At 42.5% G+C, this 20,753-nt stretch overlaps 1 protein-coding gene and 1 long non-coding RNA gene across 5 annotated transcripts in view; both read right to left on the minus strand.

Annotated features, from left to right (window-relative positions):
* The window catches only part of nlgn1 (neuroligin 1), a 316,027-nt gene extending 309,319 nt beyond the window's left edge, over positions 1 to 6,708 (minus strand). For all 4 annotated transcript variants that reach the window (XM_085263599.1, XM_085263597.1, XM_085263598.1 and 1 more), the window contains exon 1: positions 6,266 to 6,708. The gene's annotated coding sequence lies outside the window, so the exon portion shown is untranslated. The remainder of the gene's footprint in view (positions 1 to 6,265) is intronic.
* Positions 6,709 to 17,740: 11,032 nt separating this feature from the next.
* On the minus strand, positions 17,741 to 18,633 carry LOC146546934 (uncharacterized). Its single transcript, XR_014890773.1, has 2 exons — positions 18,337 to 18,633; positions 17,741 to 17,802 (listed from the first exon to the last, which is right to left on the minus strand). It is a non-coding gene; the product is annotated as an uncharacterized LOC146546934 (long non-coding RNA).
* Positions 18,634 to 20,753: the final 2,120 nt, after the last annotated feature.

The following is a 20,753-nucleotide window of genomic DNA, read 5'->3' on the forward strand; positions in this document are numbered from 1 at the left end:
GGAGATAGGCCTCCAAACCTTGGAGGGCCTGAGATGTCCCCAGAGAGGTGGCGCCTGACACCCAACCTGACATATAGACACAGACATACAGGCACACACAGATACAAACATCCATTCCCACCCTCATGCTCTCATATGCACTTACTCCACACTCAACCAACGTGGAGACAGACATAAAGAGACGTTGTACACACGATCACACTCCCCAAGCGTACTCTACAAACCGGGTCTAGGTGCCCCCGCCCCTGGAGGGGGGAACTGCACCCAGACCCAGGTGGTGTTTCCCTTTTCCCTGCGGTGGGGGGAGGCAGACCGCCCCGACTCCGCAGCAGCAGGAAGGCTCCACACTCCAGACCGCAGTCGGACGGCCAACTCCTCCTCCTAGCCCCCCTGCTCCAGCAGGTCGCAGAGAACGGGGGTGAGAGAAGACTCCAAACCTCCCTCCACCCGCTCATTGTAATGTTGATGCATGTGTGTTCTAAGGTGCAATTAAAACCCAGGAGGGCTTGGAGCTACCTGCCAGAGAGCAGCAGGTAAGCGCATGGTCCCTCCTGCTAGCCCTCAATGTCTACGTGTATTTAAAATTGAGAGGTGGGCAACGATGCCAGGGGTGGGGTGTACACCCTGATGGTACTTTGGACTCCGTGTATCGTGCCCACCCCCAAGATCCTATATGTATGTGTAATGAGAGTGTGAGTAATGTGAATGTCTAAGTTGTGGGATAAAATTGAGGCAGAGGCAGCCAGAAGGGGACAGAGGGGGGGGGGGGGGGGGGGGGTAGCCTCCTCTGCACCCTGGTGACATACCCCTACTCCAAGGCCCTGCATGTGTGGGTGGTTGTGGTGGAGCGGGAAGAGGGAGGCAGCTGGAGATGGGGAGGGAAGGAAGGGAGGGGCAAGTGACCCCTCCCTGGGGCCAGCTCCCCCGCTGACCCCAGTAGGCACCCCCATACTCCGCGACCCGCCAGGGAAAGGGGGCCCAGGCCCATCCAGACCGGGCCCAGTGCAGCAGCGCCGCCCGGCCCCACAGAGCCCGGGACAGTCCACCCAACCCCACCACAGAGAAAACTGCACCCACCCCACCATCCACTCATCTTCCAGACTACATAAGACAATAAACACCCAGGCTGAGATCTTCCTCCACCTCTCCTGTATCTCCCCCTCCTGCAGAGGGAGCTCCTGAGGAGAGGAAAGCTCCTGCAAGATGTGACAATCTCCCCCACCAGTTGAAGAGCCCCCCAGGTGGCTCGACGCACCGGCGGCACCCTGCTCCAGGGCTGGGCCCCCATGCACCCACCCGCCCACAACCCCGGCAACACACCAACCAGGACCCAAGCCCCCGAGGCCCGGTCCGGGTCCCAGCCCAGAGACGGAGCGCCCCCAGAACCTCATGCCCATCCCAGACCCACCCAGGGCCAGCCAGGCTACCAGGTCAGTAACCCACGTCCGTCAGCAAGCGCGTCCATGCTCACAGGTGTACACACGGGTGATCACACCCACAAACTACACCCTTTTTGGCTCCTACCTCAAAGCACACTGTGTTCTGTTGATCTTATGTGCTGCACAATAATGTTTAACATTTAGTATTTACTGTCATATTCCCATATATCATTGTGATGTTGTTTATTCTATTACTCTTGTTCTCTTCTGCTTGCTTTCTTTTTTCTTTCTCAGCAGGTGATCCAGGTGATTGATATATGCATTTTTTTTTCTCTGCCCGTTCTGTTGGTTTTTGTCTTTTGCCCTTCTCCCCCGTCCCTCTTCTCAGCTGTTTCTCTTTCCCTCTTTCTTTCTCCCCTTCTTTCCCCCAGTCAAGTCTGTCCCGTATTCAGTAAGTGAAAATAAAATAAACAATAAAAGGTGAATCAAATGGACCATTACGGCAAGGCTGGGATGGTCAGTTTGGTAAAGTAAATCCGTTGGGCATCTTTCTTTGCCTTTAGACAACAATTCTGATGGCAAAAGAGCCAAACGGGACAGGCCAAAAAAAAAAAAAAAAAAAAAAATGTACATTTTTATTTTGTTTATTAAAATTTTAAGGGTGACCCAGCGTGCACGTAACCAAGACCTTCTTAATCCCAGTTCACCGGTTACTCATGTGAACTCTGGATCTTCACATTCTCTTTTAATGAAAAGGCTCTTGTGTAATCATTGTTTTTTGATGTCAAGAGGAAAAAAGTGTTTAATATCTGAACTACGAGGTGTGTGCAACAGTGGACAGCACATAATTTCTGACACCAGCAGACAAGCATTCAACTCTTATGTATGAATATTTTTTATTTATTTATAGATTTTACTTCTGTATGCAAATGTACCTTTTTATTACAATTTGATTAAGGTTTAAAGTGTGTGGTGAATTTAAGGTTAAATTATATCCTTTAACAAGGTAAAAGACAAACCTTGACGAATTTCTCAGACATTTCCTTAGTTATTACAGTTTCTTGTCACATGACATAAGTAGGACAGTAGAGTACATAGTCTCACATAATGGGGGACTCTTGTTGACTCTCTTAGATTTTGCACAACATGATAATACATTATCAGTGCAGGACATTATGATAGTTCAACTATATAGAAAAATATAGCTATTGGACCACACCTATTATTTTTTTAATTCGGGCTTTTTCAGTCCTACTAGGTGTGCACCTAGCTATGCAGTCTACCTTTACAAACAAGAATGAGTCACAATAAAGAACTCACTGAGTTCGATTGTAGTATTGTAAAAGGGTGCCACTGTTGCAACAGGTCATTTTGTGAAATCTGCTCCTAGTTATTCCACATTCAACTGTAACTTCTGGATTACAGCATGCACATATGACTAACCAATGGTTCCAACATTAAGAAGAGAAGTGGCAATACATGGTGCAGATGACAAGTTTGCAGTTAAAAGGTACTTCAACAAATCTGGGTCCTCCTGAGACCTCCTGTGCAATTCTGTGCTACAGACAAGGTTCTCCAACTCTTTAAACAAAAATTGGACTCCTGAGATGTTACAAGGCTCAATTGTCTTCTCACTCCATTGCGCCGTTTTCAGCAGCACCTGCCATAAACAAGGTTCCCACAAAGAAGTCGCACAAAACAGTATTCTGTTTTGCTGCACACCATGTTTATCCCCTCGGCCATCCCTGGTGCACCTTCGTGTCTACTTCATTTGAGCAGGAACAGCTTGCTCCATCTCAGAATATTTTATAGGGATGGGTCTGTTGGTGGAATTGTGACTCTCTGGCTCCATTCATATATCATGTCAATGTGTAAATGATCACTTCTGATGAGTTTCACATTTTGATACATCCTGTCTGTACCTTCTGTTTTTAAGCATGCAGACTGACTGTTTTATTTCACAATCCATGCAATTAATAAATTCAAAAAGATAAAAGAAGCGACATGAGCTTCAGCACATCCTAGAGCCCAGGAGCTTCCAAATGTTGAAGCAGAATCTCAGCATCAAACTATTAAAGCCAGAGAAGAGGAATTATAGTTTATACTCTTACTCCTACTGTTCATAGGTTCCCCACAAACGTAAAAGTGTTTTGTAGCTGTAATAAACACAGCATGTAGTGGTGTTTTGCATGAGTGGATAACCTTGATATGTGTCTGTTTATGTTTCCCCCCTACTTTACTTTGGGTTGATTTGGTTTATTTAATAAAAAAAAATAATAACTAACTGAATCTCTATTCTTGTATATCGTGGCCTGGATCTGTAAGCACCAACAACTTGCAAATGTAAACTTGAACCACTTTTATCTTAAATATTAAAGACAAATTAGCTCAGTGAAAATCCCTGTGCCCTCTCTGTAGCTCTGTCAATACTTAATTTATTTTGTGCTGTCTCAGGAAAGAAAGACGCATATTTAAAATCCTCTAATTGTTTCTTCATCGCCACGATTCGAGTGTAATTAGATCTTAAAATATGGTACATTCAGCAGTGTTTCTATACCACTGATTCAACAATACATAATCTTCACTTTACCACTTAAAACCCTTAGATAGGTCCCGTTTCCATATGACCAATTTAAAAAAGTGGTTAGTAGTAAGTCATGGCTTGTCCGTTTATTAGTAACAACACAGATATGAGTAGAATAACCAGTGCTCTCGTGTCTGGGGAGAAAGAAAATATCTCAAGAATGCTGGTAAATTGTTAAGAAGGAACAGGCTGGAGTTTATATTGAGCTCAGATCAGTGTTCATAGTGTTACATTTGGAGGATTATTCACAAGGACCAAACCCAGTGGCACAAAAACAGTTTAAAGTAGAACTTCCCTGCTTTACACAAGAGAAACTTCCAAAAGAAATAAATAAAAACGTAAAAACAAATAAATAAAAACCGAGTGGAGAGTGAGGTGAAACAACAGGACCACAGCATGAGTCACCAACAAATCTATAATTTACAAACTAGCTCCCTGCCATGCACAGAACTGGTATATGAGAAGGAAAGTAGAAAAATGTTGGTTAAAAAGGATAGAGGTGTGTGATGAGCAAAAAGAAGATCACACTGATGAGTGGCGAATGGACATTTTCTTTCAGGGCTAAGCTATGTAGATCAGATCCCCTGAGACACAGAGGTATGAACTGACTGCCCCCTACCTCCATCCAAATCACACATACAAACACATCCACAGCAAACACAGCAATGCGAAACTTCATTAAAAAGGTCATCTGCAGATCATGTCATCATCAACTACTGCCAGGAACAGTGTTCTGCTCACATGATTGCCCTCCTTTCACTCTTCATCCACATCTCATTACTAGATGAATGAAACAGTTTAGCCTTGAGATTTCTTATACTATGCGTTCCGTGTTTATTCCAGAATGTCATTATGAGTTATGCCATGTCTTTCTTTTAATTTAATCAAGTGGGCCCTAAGGTGCTTTAATTACATACTGTGGTAATTTGGGGTAGGTGGTAGTGGCATATGTAGTCCGGGGAATCCGCATTCCCTAGTTTAGTTACTAGATCTTTGGAAATCTCAACAAATGCATTAGTATCTTGATCTGCTGTGCTGCCTTTGAACAGTAGCCTATTTGAAGCAAATACATAAATATGCATGATTGTCCAGCCTTGATTGGGATCTTCGGGGCATTTGAAAAGATGCTCTAATAGCTCAAGAAGTGCAGACATTTCTGTACCTGAGCTCTTTCTCACCATCTCAAAAGGTACCTGATCTGGGCTGAACTTAAAGGGGTGTAAGGGTAACGGGGTAAGGGGTAATGCCATTAAATATTGTATCTGACCGGAGTACATCGAAGCATCCACGCGTCCTTTTTTGCTGCATTTGTGTGTGTGTGTGTGTGTGTGTGTGTGTGTGTGTGTGTGTGTGTGTGACAAGTCGCTGAGGCGTGCACACACAAATACCGCATTCATCCAGTTTTATATGATGATGGTGCCCCCGCAGCGGCCAACGGGCGCAACTTTCCTCCTCCTCCTGGATCGAGGAGAGGATAGAGAGACTCCATTCAACACACACACACACACACACACACACACACACACACACACACACACACACTTTATGAATCTCCCTCCATCCTGACCCTCAGCAATCAGCCTGAGAGGAGGTTTGCATTCATTTGATTACCAAGAGAAAACGAAGACAAATTTCGATAAATGTTAAGTATCAGCTGCACACTAAACACATTGCCTCAAATGTTTAATGCTGACAATTTTTTAAAAATATTTTCTCTTTCATTAACAGAAGCTCCTCCTGAACAGTGACAGAAATGCACGCTCACAAACAGTCTGCAGGTGGTAAGCGATCGACCGACGGTAACGAATATCAGCTATATGTCCTATTTCAAAAGCAAGTCAGTATTTTTACGAAAAACAAGAATCACTGAGCCTTTTTCACCTAAAGGTTTCTTTTCTAAAGCAAGTATTTTGCGCAGCTTGGTCGGCGAGAGTGCGCAGCTCTGTGCGTTCATGCGCTTGGAACGGAGTGAGAGAGTCAAAAGTGGCAGACAGAAGAAGACGAGATGCTGCTTTCTGCTGTGCACGGGACGCTCATCAAGGCGCAGATCCTCCCATGACTTACATCTTAGACTAAGAAGAAACAGGGTCATTTGGAGATGTTTAATGCTATTCGTTATTTCAACCACATAAACTTGTCCTCGACCACATCTTGTAAATAATTCTGCAGTGTAAATCATGAAGTCAAAAAAACAAAAAAACAAAATCAACCCACTGCATCACAGTTGCTGATTCTACCGGTGAATTCTCAAAGCCCACAGAAACCCGACAGTGCTCAGAGTTAAGTATGAGCGTGTGTTTACCGTTAAGAAACGATCCCATGCGCTGTTTTTTCCACCTCAGACAATATTCCTCTGTGCCTTAAGTCCCGTTAGGTTAAGGTCCAGTCCTTCCAAAAGCCACATAGTACCCCTGAAAAAATCCCGACGCTCAAGCGTTGGAAATAAGCCTTGGAAATAAGACTGGCGCACTTTTCACTCCAGAGGGTAGAAACTCGGGTTAAATGCGGTCCAACATTTACACACGGGCAGAAAGAAATTAAGGAAACCCTTTTAGTCCAAAACAAGTGCTCCGTTAATCCAAAATGGTTTTTTTATTCACAACTATAAAATTCTCCTGTGACAGAAGAAACCATTACGCTCCGGGTCTTTTGACGCGAATCGGTCTACATGTTAATGACGGTCACGTTAGAGAAAAAGAAAGAACAGTGGGATTTTTTTTCCCCCCCATCGTCCGCTCCTCACGATTCAGGTTGCACTTGGCTGATAAAACGCCGTCCTCTCTTTCTCGCTCTCTCTTCCTCTCCCCCCTCCTCCTCCTCCTCTCCTCCAGCCCCCAGTCTCTCTCGGAAGCTTTCGTGGAGCAGAGACGCACCTAGCGGCCTAAGAGGGAACTCCACAGCCACATGAGTTTATTCCCACCCCGCCCCCTATACAGACTGCTCTTAAAGAAACATTAAAATGTGAGACTTTTTTGCGTGTGTGTAAAAAGAGAAATCAATAAAACCTTCGTGAAGTGTGATTTGAAAAGTTAGACCACCATTCAGCTTGTTGCTTATATATAACAAAGATTTAAAAAAAGGGAAACTCCTATTGCCCATTGGTGTACAGTAAAATATCTTTAACACTCATGCTTTATGAATAATTATAAATAATAATGTTTGAAAATATTAATATTAAAAGTAGTTTTCAAAATGTATCGTTTTGTATTTTGAAGCCTGTTTCATATAAGCTACAACAACAAAAAACACAACATTTTTGCATTACCTTAAAATAAAACAAGTAAATAGTGCAAATACTGAAATTATATGTCTATCACCATTATCAACATATAGATATTTTCATATGATTTTAAAGGCATTAGGCTGAATGTTTAAAATGTTTAAAATTGATTGTTAGCAGTCTACTGTATTATTACAAAAATATTACCATAATATTAGTCAGAGGTTTTTGCTGGCATCTTTAAAAGGGTTTCTCGGTAATATTATCTTTTTTCTAGTCATTCATAATGCTGTCATTTGAATTCTACGCCACTATTATAATATAAATTTTAGTAACAGGTTATTGCATGGTCATCCATTTGGAAATCACATAGGAATTTATAAACGACCTTGATTAAATTATTACCATGTTCTTACTGAGGTGGAAGGTAAACTGTCACCAAAATCTCTACTCCCAGGGATTACTGGTGTCTAACTGCCAAACACAAGTCTCAGCTCTGATTTACCTTAAAATAGTGTCTCTTTCTCAGTAGTCTGAGTTACATTCCCCTCATGGGGGATATGGGTTAGCTTAATTCTAACACTTAGAAAGACATGGAGACCTTTGGCTTTTCTCCTGTGAAGAGCTTCTGGAGCTGAGAAAGTGGGAATACCAAAAGAAGAGAAAAGATGTCTGTGCTTTCAGTTTATCAAAAGGAACCTACTTATTTTTAATTATACACAAACAAAAGTTATACAAAAGCAAATAAAAAAATCAATCAAAACCAATCCAAAATAGAAAAATGTTCCTCCTGAACCAGTAGCTTGTTTTATACTAACCATCATCTTATTCTGTGTGACATCAATGCACATGGCAGCAGCATGGCAACCACATTTTCTGTCTACTCGATCTCTCTGCTCTAAGCCCATATATGAGACTCAACACAAAACTGCACATTGATAATGACATGTCCGTAATAAAAGCAAAAACACTTGTTCCATGAAAGTTTCTTTCATGGACCAAGTGTTCTTACTATACACAGAACAAAATGTTACTTGATAGAACATATTACACTGGAAAATTTTTATTAGAAACTGGTTGACTTAAAAATAACCTGTTAAAAAATTAAAAAGAAACATCTCAGATTATGCAGGTAACTGTCATGATCCGGAGTTTGTGACTCCGTGTTTATGTTTTAGTAGTTATTATTATTCTGGGTTTTGTTTTCATGTTCCTATGTGTTCCCCAGTCTGTGTGAAGTTTGTTTGTTGTGTCATTGCGTGTATGTGTTTCCTGTTTTATTTTGAAGGTCTGCGTCTTATGTGAGTGTTTTTAGTTTGCCTCCCTAGTCTCATCACGTTAATCACTCCCAGCTGTGTCCCCCACCTGTGCGTGATCTCCCTGTGTTCTCTGAGTGTTTTTAAGTCTTGTCTCCTGTCTTAGTCGTTGCTGGTTCGTCTGTGTTGTTTCCCCTCGGTCTCCATGCGTCTCTCCTTATGTATTTCCCCGGACCTCCCTGCATCTTTGTTTCTGGTTTGTTTTGTTAGTTTTACCCAGTTTAGGTTTTCCAGTTTCATGTTTACCCACCATTGCTGTTTGTACCCACTCCTGTAAATAAATACTCACCTGCACCAGAGCTGCCGCCTTTTGGGTCCTTTCTACAACTCCACACGTCTGCCACACCGGACGTGACAGTACGAACCAGCCACCATGGACCCAGCGGCAGTAAATCCGTCCGAGGAGCTCCGGGACAACATTACGTATAATGTGGAGATTCTCCTCGGGCTGTGGCTAGAGAACCCTCCGGAGGAGCTTCGCCGCACCGTGGAAAGCCGGCAGGGCTGGACTGGGACAAAAAATCGGCCCGGGCATTTTGACTAGAGACCGGCCCACCAGGATAAAGATTGAAAATGTGACGTCATTCAGGGGTAAAACCGCAAAGGATTCTGGGAACTTGTGGCAAGAGGTACTAGCGATAAAAAGAAACCCAAAAAATGCCAAGAAGGTGTTGTATTATTAACTGCAATAGCTGGTCGCATGACAGCCACGGGAAGCCGACGGGTAAAGAGATCGGTTTTTTTTATCGGATTACGTCGTTGAAGAGAAATTTAAGCCATGTTTCCGAAGTAAGAGCCGACGGATGGTCTGGATATACCAAATATAACGTCTCAGAACACTTCAGCTCACATGTTAGTCTGCTCCAAGCATTCCCACAAAGGTCAGTCTGCTGTAGTAGTTAATACGTCATTTTTCTTAACATAATTGGTGATATAGGTTACAAGCAAGTCTGGCGCTGAACAGAAATTGTCGCGCTATGCTCTTTTGTTTATTGTGCATAAATAGTGAATTGTCCTGACACAATATTGCGTTTCGCTTCTGTTATTACCATGGTACATTGACAAAAACATATACTTTTATTCACAGGGTAAAACAGTTGTTTTGTATCACTAATTGTCCAGTACGATTACAGCATACAATATTATTGTCACTGCTACATTTCTGTGATGCTACCAGAAATTATTTCCACTACTAATTAATTACCGTTGAGCTCAAAGGTTATATTAATAAACGGTTAACGAATGTGTATCTATGAGGACGATTTGTGAGACTGGTAAACTTACCTTTGTTCGTACGATGGTCTTTCGTTCTACACGGTGCATTTCAAGGTCCTGCACCCATCCGTCGGTAAACTGTACCTGGGCTTGTTGCAGTGATCTGAAGTTACTAAACTTCACGAGTGTATGTACTCACTCCAAGAACCGTATAATTATAAATCTGAGCGTGGTGAAAGTTGGGCAGCACGCTGACGTCTTTTGTCCACTCTGGGTGCTCCTAAGGGTCTGACCCTTTCACTCCTTTGATTTTTTCCTCGTATTTTTCTTTGTCTTTTCGTCGAGTCTGTCTTTGTACGGACCGGCATTGTTCTCCTTTTGTTTTGTACATTCCTTTTTTGTGCGGCAAAGAAAAAACAAGAAGGTATTGGAACCGGAGAATGACCATTTAGCGGTGCTGCAAACGCTTGCATTTGATGCGGTACTTGGATTGTTTTGCCACGAGTTCCCGGCATGCAATGCGCGAAAATCACGTGATTGCTAAACAAGGGGGAGGGTGCATCCAGCCTCCTCGGCTGTAATTGGTCCAGCCCAGAGTCGATCATGACCAATTGGCCAATCCAACACCTTTCATTATATATACCCTTCCTAAAAAAAAAAAAGAAAATCCATCGGCCCATAAAAACAAAAAATCGCCAGCGGCCCACCGGGCAAATGCCCGGTATGCCCGATGGCCAGTCCAGCTATGAAAGCCGGCTACAACGGCTCTTTTCTGGCCTGCCATGGCTTCTGAAGTCGCTTCCTCCGACCATGCAGGCTTTTCTCCGGCTCACACCTCACCTTCTCTCAGCCACTCCTGCCTCACTGCCCGACTCGCCGGATGTGATCTTGCCCGGCCTGTCAGAGCCGTCTGCGGGGAGGAAACGCTGATCGCGCCGCCGGCGCGCCACCCCACAGCCGGACATTCGGGCTTCTAATTCGCCGGCTGTGGTGAGTGAGGACTCTTTTCCGTTTTCGGACTGTGTGACTGTTCATTCAGGGGCTGTGTTCTGTGCGGCAGATGATTATGTGAACAGCGTATCACCTGCTCAACAGCCACTCTCAGCTCAGTTAGCTGCCCCGCAGCCACTCTCTGCTCTGTCACCAGTGCCTCCAGTGTCACTTTCAGTTCAGTGTCCAGCGCCTCCAGTGTCACCTGTAGCTCAGGCTCCAGCGCCTCCAGTGTCACCTGTAGCTCAGGCCCCTGTGTCACCGTTACTCGTAGTTCAAGCTCCAGTATCACCAGTTTCACTTATTCACTCCATGCAGGGAGAAAGACTTGTTTCTACTCAAGGTGCTTTTCATGGTTTAGCCGCCATTGGCACAGTTTGCCGCTCCAGGGCTTCCCCAGAGGCTAGGTCTCAGTCCCCAGCTGATTCTGGACCCCTGAAGTTTAAGCAGCCACCTGAGAACTGCACCATGTCAGCGTTGCCTGGGCAGAGCCAGTGCTCAGTGCATAGCCAATCGCCTTTGTGTCAGCTAGTGGGCTCCATGACTGCTGGCTTGGTGATGTCTTCTGCTGGAGGGTCCGAGGGACCGCTCCCGCCTTCGTCTCGTGTCTCCGCTGGAGGACCTGAGGGGCCCGTCCGGCCTTCGTCTCCTGTCGTCGCTGGAGGGTCCGAGGGATCAGTCCAGTCTGCAGCGCCACCGTTTCCGGCTTCCACGCCGCCACCTGCAGCGCCACCGTCTCCGGGTTCCACGCCGCCGCCTTCAGCCTTGTCTGGTCCGGCTTCAGACTCGTCGTCCTCGCCTGGCCCGGCTTCAGACTCGTCGCGGCTACATCATCCACGCCAGCTGTGGCCTCATCATCCACGCCAGCTGCGGCCTCATCTTCCACGCCAGCTGCAGCTTCTGCTTCGGCGTCGCCTGGTCCGGCTTCCGTGTCTTCGGCGTCGCCTGGTCCGGCTTCCTTGTCTTCGGCGTTGCCTGGTCCGGCCTCGTTTGGGTCTGCAGCTAACCGGCCACTTTCTAGGCCACTGGCCAGGCGCCATCACCGTCGTGGGCGGCCCCCAGACTCCCTTCACCTGAGTCGCCACCGTTGCCTTCCGCACGGTTGGCCCCCTGAACTGTGTCCACTTCGGCGCCGTTGCCATTCGCGTGGCTGGCCTCCGGACCTCCGTCCGCTGCCGGTGCTCCTAGTGCACCGGCAGCACGGTGGCACGGTGGTTAGCACTGTTGCCGCACAGCAAGAAGATCCTGAGTTCAATTCCACCATCAGGCCGGGGTCTTTCTGTGTGGAGTTTTCATGTTCTCCCCGTGTTTGCGTGGGTTCTCTCCGGGTACTCCGGCTTCCTCCCACCGTCCAAAGACATGCAGCTTGTGGGGATAGGTTAATTGGATAATTCAAATTGCCACTAGGTGTGAATGTGCGAGTGAATCTGAGTGTGAATGGTTGTCTGTCCTTGTGTGTTAGCCCTGCGACAGACTGGCGACCTGTCCAGGTTGTACCCCGCCTCTCACCCTATGACAGCTGGGATAGGCTCCCGCGACCCTGACAAGGAGAAGCGGAAGCGACTGGATGGATGGGTGCTCCTGTTTTGTTTTGTTAGTTTTACCCAGTTTAGGTTTTCCAGTTTCTTGTTCACCCACCATTGCTGTTTGTACCCACTCCTGTAAATAAATACTCACCTGCACCAGAGCTGCCGCCTTTTGGGTCCTTTCTACAACTCCACACGTCTGCCACACCGGACGTGACAGTAACAAAATGAGAAACAATCCTAAAACAACTTGAAAAGTGACATAAATAATAGTAATCTCAAAACTCCTTTACTTTGCAGTTATATGATATGTTTCCCCGTCTGTTTCTCTCTATGGAGCCGAGTTGGAATATCATCTTCTTTAACAGGTCTATATACACATTGGAGGCTTTCAATAACAGTAAAAAATATTGTAATGTTTGCTAAAGAATATGAGGAAACATAATGGCAATGCAATAGAACTGCAAATGATCTAGAATAACATGTACATTGAGGTGTTTTTAGTTTATTATACAGCTAACCTCCTCTCCCAAGGCAGCTTCACAGACTGTCTTGAAGTAGGAGCACTTTAGTTTATTTTTTTATTTGTGCAAGTTATTCCTATTTACTCTAACTAAATGAACTAGTAGTAGGACTAGTAGTAGTTAGTACTCTACTAATCTTTACTAGTACACAAATGCCACAAACACACAGACGATGTGCCATATTGACATAAGTCACATTTTGTTTCCAAATGTACAATACAGGAAAGTTACAACAACAAAGGATATGTGAAGAATTTATGTTAAAAAATTATGTTGTCATAAGCATCTTTTATTCTCCACCCTGTAACAAATTTACAAAACACTTTGATATGTATGCACACAGACATTAAACAACTAATCTATCTCATGATGCCACTGAAGCATAATGTGAAGTGTCTGAAAAATTTCTAAATGTGTTCTTCCAAACAAGAGCCACACCAGCCTCAACAAATGCCTGGGATCATGGCAGTGCAGAGGTGCAGAGCTCATGGTCTTCCAATAACTTTGTGGATGAATAAAGGGTTTCAACAAGGCTTCATGTAATGCACCTTAAAGCTACAGTGAACGGAGATTTTTCTTTGGATATGTCCTTGTTACAGCTACATTTTGACCCAATGTGTCATTTTGATAAAGACAACCCTTTATAAAGTGCTTACAACGTATTATTCTTTTTTTTTTTTGCAACACTGTGAGTTAGTATATCTACTATATCTACATTTATTATCATTAAAGTCAATGTAGTTTCTGGCAACTCAAATGACCTTGTGCTTATTTTTTAAAGTTCAAAGTCCTGTATGGTTAGACAGATACATACAAATCATTTTTGCTTCATGACTGTCTAGGACCAGAGTGTAAATATGCCCATTAGCCTCCAGTGTGTTTTGTTTTTTTGTTTGATTGTTTTGCGTGTGTGTGTTGTTTTTACATGAAAAGCTAGCAAGCTACATTTCATAAACTTTATGGGTTATGAAATGTAGCTTGAAATAACACAGACACCTGTTAATTAGAGCTAAGTAAAAGCCTAACAAATACTAGGATTTTAAGGACCAGGACTAAATCACTATAGATAACTTTGTAAGTTAATTTAGTCAAAATATGACAACTTCTTATTCAAATTACAATTTTGAGTTCTATTACTTCCTTATGGTAACATTCCTTGCACTCTTGCGAACAGTGTTAAAGCTGATGGTCTCATATTGAGTCAGCAGAGACAATGGTAATTGTGTTTCCATCCATTTAACCTCCTTCAAATGTGCCCTCTGCAGTGGTGCTGAAAGAAACAGCTCTTTTCTCGAAGAATCTAATTAGATTCAATAATTTGTGAATTACCCCGTTGATTTAAGCTACCATATGTGTGGCAGCTAAATCCTGCATCTGCTTAAGCTCATCCCTGCTCTCACCAGGGTTTTAATAGTTTTGCAATTTTCATTAGTTTTTATTTTTATTTAGTTTTGACTTCAGATTTTCAATTTTATATCAGTTTTAATTAGTTTTTACCAATTGGTTGCTAGTTTAGTTTAGTTTTTATTTTTTGAAAATCCTTAGTTTCAGTTTAGTTTTGATTAGTTTCACTTATAGTTTTAGTTGTGTTTGCAATAATTAAGTGTAACAAAATCCCAGTTTCATCATATCAGTCATTCTCTTCTGCTTATCCTTGGGTATGTTGCCATTCCAGCTACCATACCCTGCACCCTGGACAGGTCGCCTGTCTGTCACAGGGCTAACACACAGAGACAGACAACTCACATTCCCACCTATGGGTTCTTTAAATAAATAAATAAATAAATAAAGGCAGATGAACAACCACTGATACCAGGCAACTATAAAATGTATATCTTGGCCCCAATGAGACTATTAACTCTTGCAGCACCGGGTGTTCGTAATTTTGGTTCAAGTGAATTGATAAACTTTTTGAAGGCAATTGACTCACACAGTTATGTAGATGTCCCCGTCCTGTTGTCTCGGGATGCATCACGCTGCCTTGCCTGGGGTTAGCTTCTGTTTCTGGGGATGAGGGTTGAGTGTGCTCCCTTACCTTCTCAAGGTAAGCTAGGTTAGCCTTCTTGTGTGAGCTTTTCAAGTGCACTTTAAGGTTTGTGGGATTTTTTTCCCTTTAGAAATGTCCCTCATAATTTGTCTCTTTCCACTACAAGACACTTGCTTTATCCAAAACACAGTCATATTCAAAGTAATCCCAAATTGGACTCTGGCGCTTTCTCCCGACTTTTCCTGACATGATTCTGCGCGTGGACGGAGCAGCAACACAGACGACTCGACTAACGTACTGCCACCTGCTGGCATAGTGAGACAGCAAGAAAAAAATCTGGAAACTAAACTTCATTTTCACTCTTGACTATTGTATGACACGCACACATCTACGAAAACTAAACACATTTTTGCTATAAATTCAGTTAATTTTAGTTAGTTTTGTGAACACTCATTACATTTTTAGTTAGTTTTCCTTTTTTTGTTTTTATTTTTATTTCCATTAACGAAAATGTTTTTTCATTTCTAGTTTTCGTTATTCCGTTAGTTTTCGTTAACGATAATAACCTTGGCTCTCACTGACCTCAGCTATTGTTGTTCACATGGTTGCCAATAACATCAGGTAATCTTGAACTGACTGTGTTTAGAAATATTTTATGCCAACACTAATGTCAATGGCATTTTTTCACTGGAAACATGTTTTAAGCTTTGTTAGAACAGATATCTGCAATGTCCTCTAGTGGACTTCCTGCAAATTCCCAGCGCATACAGTAATGGAAAAATTCCTTCACTACTATACAACTGCCAATTTGGCCCTTATAAAACTAAAGGCATCTTCAAAGATGTCATCAGGTATAGATAGAAGGTGTTATATAAGTAGACATCTGTGCTAAATATGGTCTAGAAGCCCTGAAGTAAAAATGGGACACACACCTGGGTGGCTGAGAATGACTGAGCTAAGATCCTGTGGGACTTCCAGATATATATGGACAAACTGTTGATGGCTAACCAACCACAGATCGTAGTCGTGGATAGGCAGAGGAAGACGGCTGTAGTGATAGATGTAGCTATATCAAGTGACAACAAAATTGGGATGAAGGTCGAGAAGTACCATGGGCTGAGAGAGGAGCTTGAGAAGATGTGGAGGGTGAAAATAACAGTGGTCCCCATGGTAATCAGAGGACTCAGGGTAGTAAGCCCCAAACTGGGCAAGTGGCTCCCCCAGATATGAAGAACGACACCTGAGATCTCTGTTCAAAAGAGTGCAGCTCTAGAACAGCAAAGACACTGCTAAGCTCCCAGGCCTCGGGTAGAGGACTCAAACTTGAAGAATAAAGAATAGAATCAACTTCCTGTTATCTGATTGTCCTACGACTGCACTCTTCTGGCCAGGGATCTTGGATGGCGTTCATGGGATCTGCTAGGGCCACTCGTCCAGTTTGAGTTGCCCCAGGGACCACTATTGCCTTCACTCTCCACATTTTCTCTAGCTCTTCTCCTCTGCTTATCCACCGCTACTATGTCCAGTTGTTTGGCCATCACCAGTTTGCCCATCTTTATCTAGAAGTCCAAAAGAATCTTATATTAGTTATACCCAATCACCCTAGGGGGCATATTCTGTGACCTCAGGATTTCTAGGCCATACTCGGCACAGATCTTCCTGTATACCATGCCAGCTATGTGGTTTTGGTGTTCCATGCATGCTCCGCCTGTTGGCATTTTGCACCATGTTGTTACGTCCTGGATTGTCTCAGGGGGATTGTTTGCACAGTCTACGTCTGAGGTCTATCGATTTTGTGTTCAGGGCTCCTTTTTTGTGCTGCCATGAATAGTGACACTGTGTTGTCTTTCAGTCCAGTCTAGGATTTCTTGATTTCTATCTGCTGATGGTACGTGCCATGCAGGGGCCTGTTCTTTTGTGATGGTTCCTGTTCCTGGTCCTCTTCTTTCTCACTTTTTTGCTACCTGAGGTATTCACTAAGTATATGATCACTTGCATTCATCTTCCTGAGGTACTCCTAGATCTTTGTTGTTCTTTGTTTGTTTGTATGAGCCATACAGAGGTAGACTTGCAGGTGTATTTCTGATCATTGTCCTGCTGCATAACAAGTGACCTTAAGTGAGCTTAAGCTTTAGAGCACAAACTGATGACCAGGCTTTCTCATCAATACAGCAAGTCATCCAGATCTTGAAGCAGCAAAGCAGCCTCCGACTATCACACTACCATCATGTTTGAATGTTCTTTTTACGAAATGCCGTGTTAGTTTTAAACTAGTTATAATGCGACTTAAAGCTTTCAAAAAATGAAAATGTTTTTTTCACTAGGTCAGACAGGTTCTATTTAAGTTTGGGAGTCTGGGTCTGGGAGTAATCAGGCCTGGGTGTGGCCCAACAGGGCCAGGTACATTTGAATAGTTTTATTCCCTTAATGAATGAAATGATCATTTAAACACAGTATTTTGTCTTTAATTGGGTGATATTTGTCTACACAGCAAATCCAGCATGTCCAAATTAACACTGTCGGATTTGATTTCAACACTATTAAAGTGTCTATATGGGTCCACACCAGAGAGTGTTAATTTAACTCTTTTTGGAGAGTTGGTACATTAACTCTGATTTAGTGTTAAACACCAAATCTGTCTGGAGTTGATAATTTAACACTTGGTGTTAAGAGTTTATATATTAACTCTCAAAGAGTATTTTAGTTTAACTACGTAAGAGTTATCTTCTAATTCATTCTAAAAAGCGGGAATTTTACTGTTCTGAACTTCTAGAAATTTCTTTTGGAAATAAACATTTACTAAAAAGATGCAATGGTTTTTGAAAAACATTTATTCTGAACTGTGCACCACAATTTCAAAACATTTTCTGAAAGATGTAACAGTATACATGTTCTCACTTTCATTAGAATTTTGTTTATCAAAAGGTCTGACATGGTAAATGCAAATAACAGCATCTCATCACTTATTTCTTCAATACAATATGCATGTCCTTCATTCATCACTTTGTGGAACTTCAACGCACTTCTGCTCTCCCCCATATTCCATCTTCACAAGCATATCCTGTGCGGAGATTGAATAAAAATTAGTTGACACTAATTAATGGCACAAATAATCCAGTAAACAATTGCAGCACAGTAAAAAAAAAAAAGGAATCCTCTTTGAGCCAGGTAATACTGAACTAAATGTAAAACTTTTTCATTTTTACCTAAACCGTGTGCACAAAACTCTGGAGGGATCTATGCTAACGTAGAATCCAGTCAGGACGCCTGCTACTGCTGTTTGCTCGTTTTTTTTTATTTTTATGGGCGATCGTTTTCAGGCTTCAAGTAGCACCATTATACCAACATTTCACATTCTAGACATTGTTTTAGGTGTATTTGACCAAAAGTTTGACTGAAAATTCACATGCAAGCTTTTTTCAAGGCTGTGGTATTTGCCCGCAAACAATACCTTTCAGCTAGCTAAAACAGAATATTATGCTATCACCGAGCAACATGGCTAATGCCTTCCACACAGCTTTGTCTCAACTCCAAAGAGCCACAGAAGTAAAAGCTCATAATAATAATTGAAACAAGCTTTGAAAAAATGACTTACCAAGCATGGCAAACAACTCAAATATGTAGAGCAAAATGTTCCGAAACGGCTTCACTTCAGCTTCGATTGGAGCCGTGCTGGGGGCGGAGTCTGTGAATTTACTCTGTTGGTGTCATAGCCCCTGTAGGAGTTCAGAGTTAAGAGGTCAAGAGTTAATGTTTCCATTGTAACACCTCCAGATTTGACAGAGAAACACTCATTTTTAACACTCGATTTTAACTACTATCATTTTACACCTCAGAGTTACATTAAAAGAATGTGACTCTGCTTAGAGTAAAATTAACTCTACTTTTGCAAGAAGACTATTAACACCAAAAAATTTAACACTTTTGAATTTGCTGTGTAATACTGAAACACGATGATTTAAATTGTAACAAATATGGATAAGAATCAGGTACGGAGCAAATAGTTCATTTCACTGTACCACTGAAATGTTACCAATACCTGCTTCATACAAATGGAATACATGCACATGTAAATCCCACAAGCAATTGCGAATGTCACACTTTAAATAGGTACAGTATCGCAGATACACGTGTGATGTCACACACAGAAGCGATATCTAACACTTTCAGTATACGTGCACACCACATTTCCAGCCTTTCACAAACAGGTACAGAACTCAAAATGTCATCTATGCAAAACACCTTCAATGAAACACTCACCTCCACACACCTGCACTGGATTAAACACAGCGCACCTGCAGTGACTCGCACCTACAACACAATATCTGAGTACACCTGGGATGCCATCTGCAAATATGCACTGTTAACTCATCATTTAAAAGAAAATCCCAATGATTGCTTTAAAGTTTTGTTCAACGTTTTTATGATGACGCACAGTTTTTGTTTTTTGGCCACCCTCGGTGCCAACAGAACATCAAAATTATACGATTCATTCTGTCCTTTAGAATCGCTTAGGGGTCTCTCTCCTCTCTGTTCACCCTGAGTTTGTGTGTGTGTGTGTGTGTGTGTGTGTGTGTGTGTGCACGTGTGTGTGCGCGTGTGTGTGTGCGTGTGTGTGTGTATTTCTCCACAGTTCATCTCCTCACCAAAGCACACTAGAGCAGAGGAGTGATAGTAGAAGCGAAGAAAAAACCCACATAAATAAGTGTCTTTTTTGTCAATTAAATAATCGCACTTACTTTACTGTAGGTGTAGTAAAGGCATCCCAACAATTATTAACTGACCTAACACCAAAGACTGGTGCGGTGTTAAACACAAACTTCTTACAGCCAAAATATCTGCTTTTTAAAAAATGGATCCTAACTGGACGCGACATCGCTGGCAAGGACGTTAGAAGCTCTGCTACTGACTGCAGGTATGCTAGTTCACCTGACCATCCGGTAGCATCCCTTCTGAGACAAACATTTCTCATTACCATTGGTGAACATGAACACAGCTTAGTCAGATCCAGAAATTCTTTATTGGCCATGCTTAAATCCTGGCCTATCTGTAAAAGGTCTTTTCTTTAGCAGGACAGATTATGTTACAGTTATAAAATGAAAACCATGTCCACTTCACCACTAATTTGTTTCCTTTTTTCCTTTTCCCTTCCCAGCCTCATCTCTGTCAAAATCCTATGTCGTCACGCTGTGCCTTTGCTTCCGTATGCTCCTCCAAGTTGATAGCTTCTAAGCAAATCACTGGTTCTCCCATTGGCATGAAAATGAAAAAGACTGCTGGAAAAAGAGCCTTTTGGCTGCCTGTCTGTAGCCTCTGCAGTCTGGTGAAAATGGGAAACAAAAATATTGTAAAGATTCAATGTAGAAGCTTGTCTAATGCAATTAGGCAGCATATTAATACAAAGTGAACTGAAAGTAGGTCATCAGGTTAGTTAATACTTTTAGAAGCACACAATGTACCTTTTCATGTACTTTGTACCTTCTGAATCAATGTTTGTTTTAATCAAGAGGTTAACTAAAAATCCAGCTGATTTTCTTGGTGTCTCATTTTGTTCTTTCTTCTGTCGACACAGGCAGAACATTTTAATTAGATATAGATAGATTTTAAACATTTTATATACAATATGTATATTTCTTTATATATGTTTAATCATTAATCTATATTTATGAAAATACCATTGTATCCCAGACAAAAAACGACTGAAAAACTGTGTTAAACATTTTGTCATACTGTGAGACGTAGCTGCTGATTTTCAAATGAGATCAAAAAAATACACGTGGCTGCTGCAATCACATTTCAATATGAAATTACACAGCACATGATATCACTGCTACTGTCAAAGTTATTCACGGTCTCCTCCTCCTCATGTTTCAGTGGAAGGAAGAAACAGGCCTACATTGAAATCTTGTTTGTTTTGCTGCGAGCTGGTATTAGATATCTCACAAGGCTTTGCTCACACGCTCTCATGTGACATAAAAATTAGATTGTAGTTTGACAGTTTTGAGACAAGTT

The sequence above is a fragment of the Mchenga conophoros genome, linkage group LG23 (genome assembly GCF_057382185.1).
Source record: "Mchenga conophoros isolate Kocher_MC1m ecotype Shallow Benthic linkage group LG23, M_conophoros_male_GT1.1, whole genome shotgun sequence".
Taxonomy (NCBI): Eukaryota; Metazoa; Chordata; class Actinopteri; order Cichliformes; family Cichlidae; genus Mchenga; species Mchenga conophoros.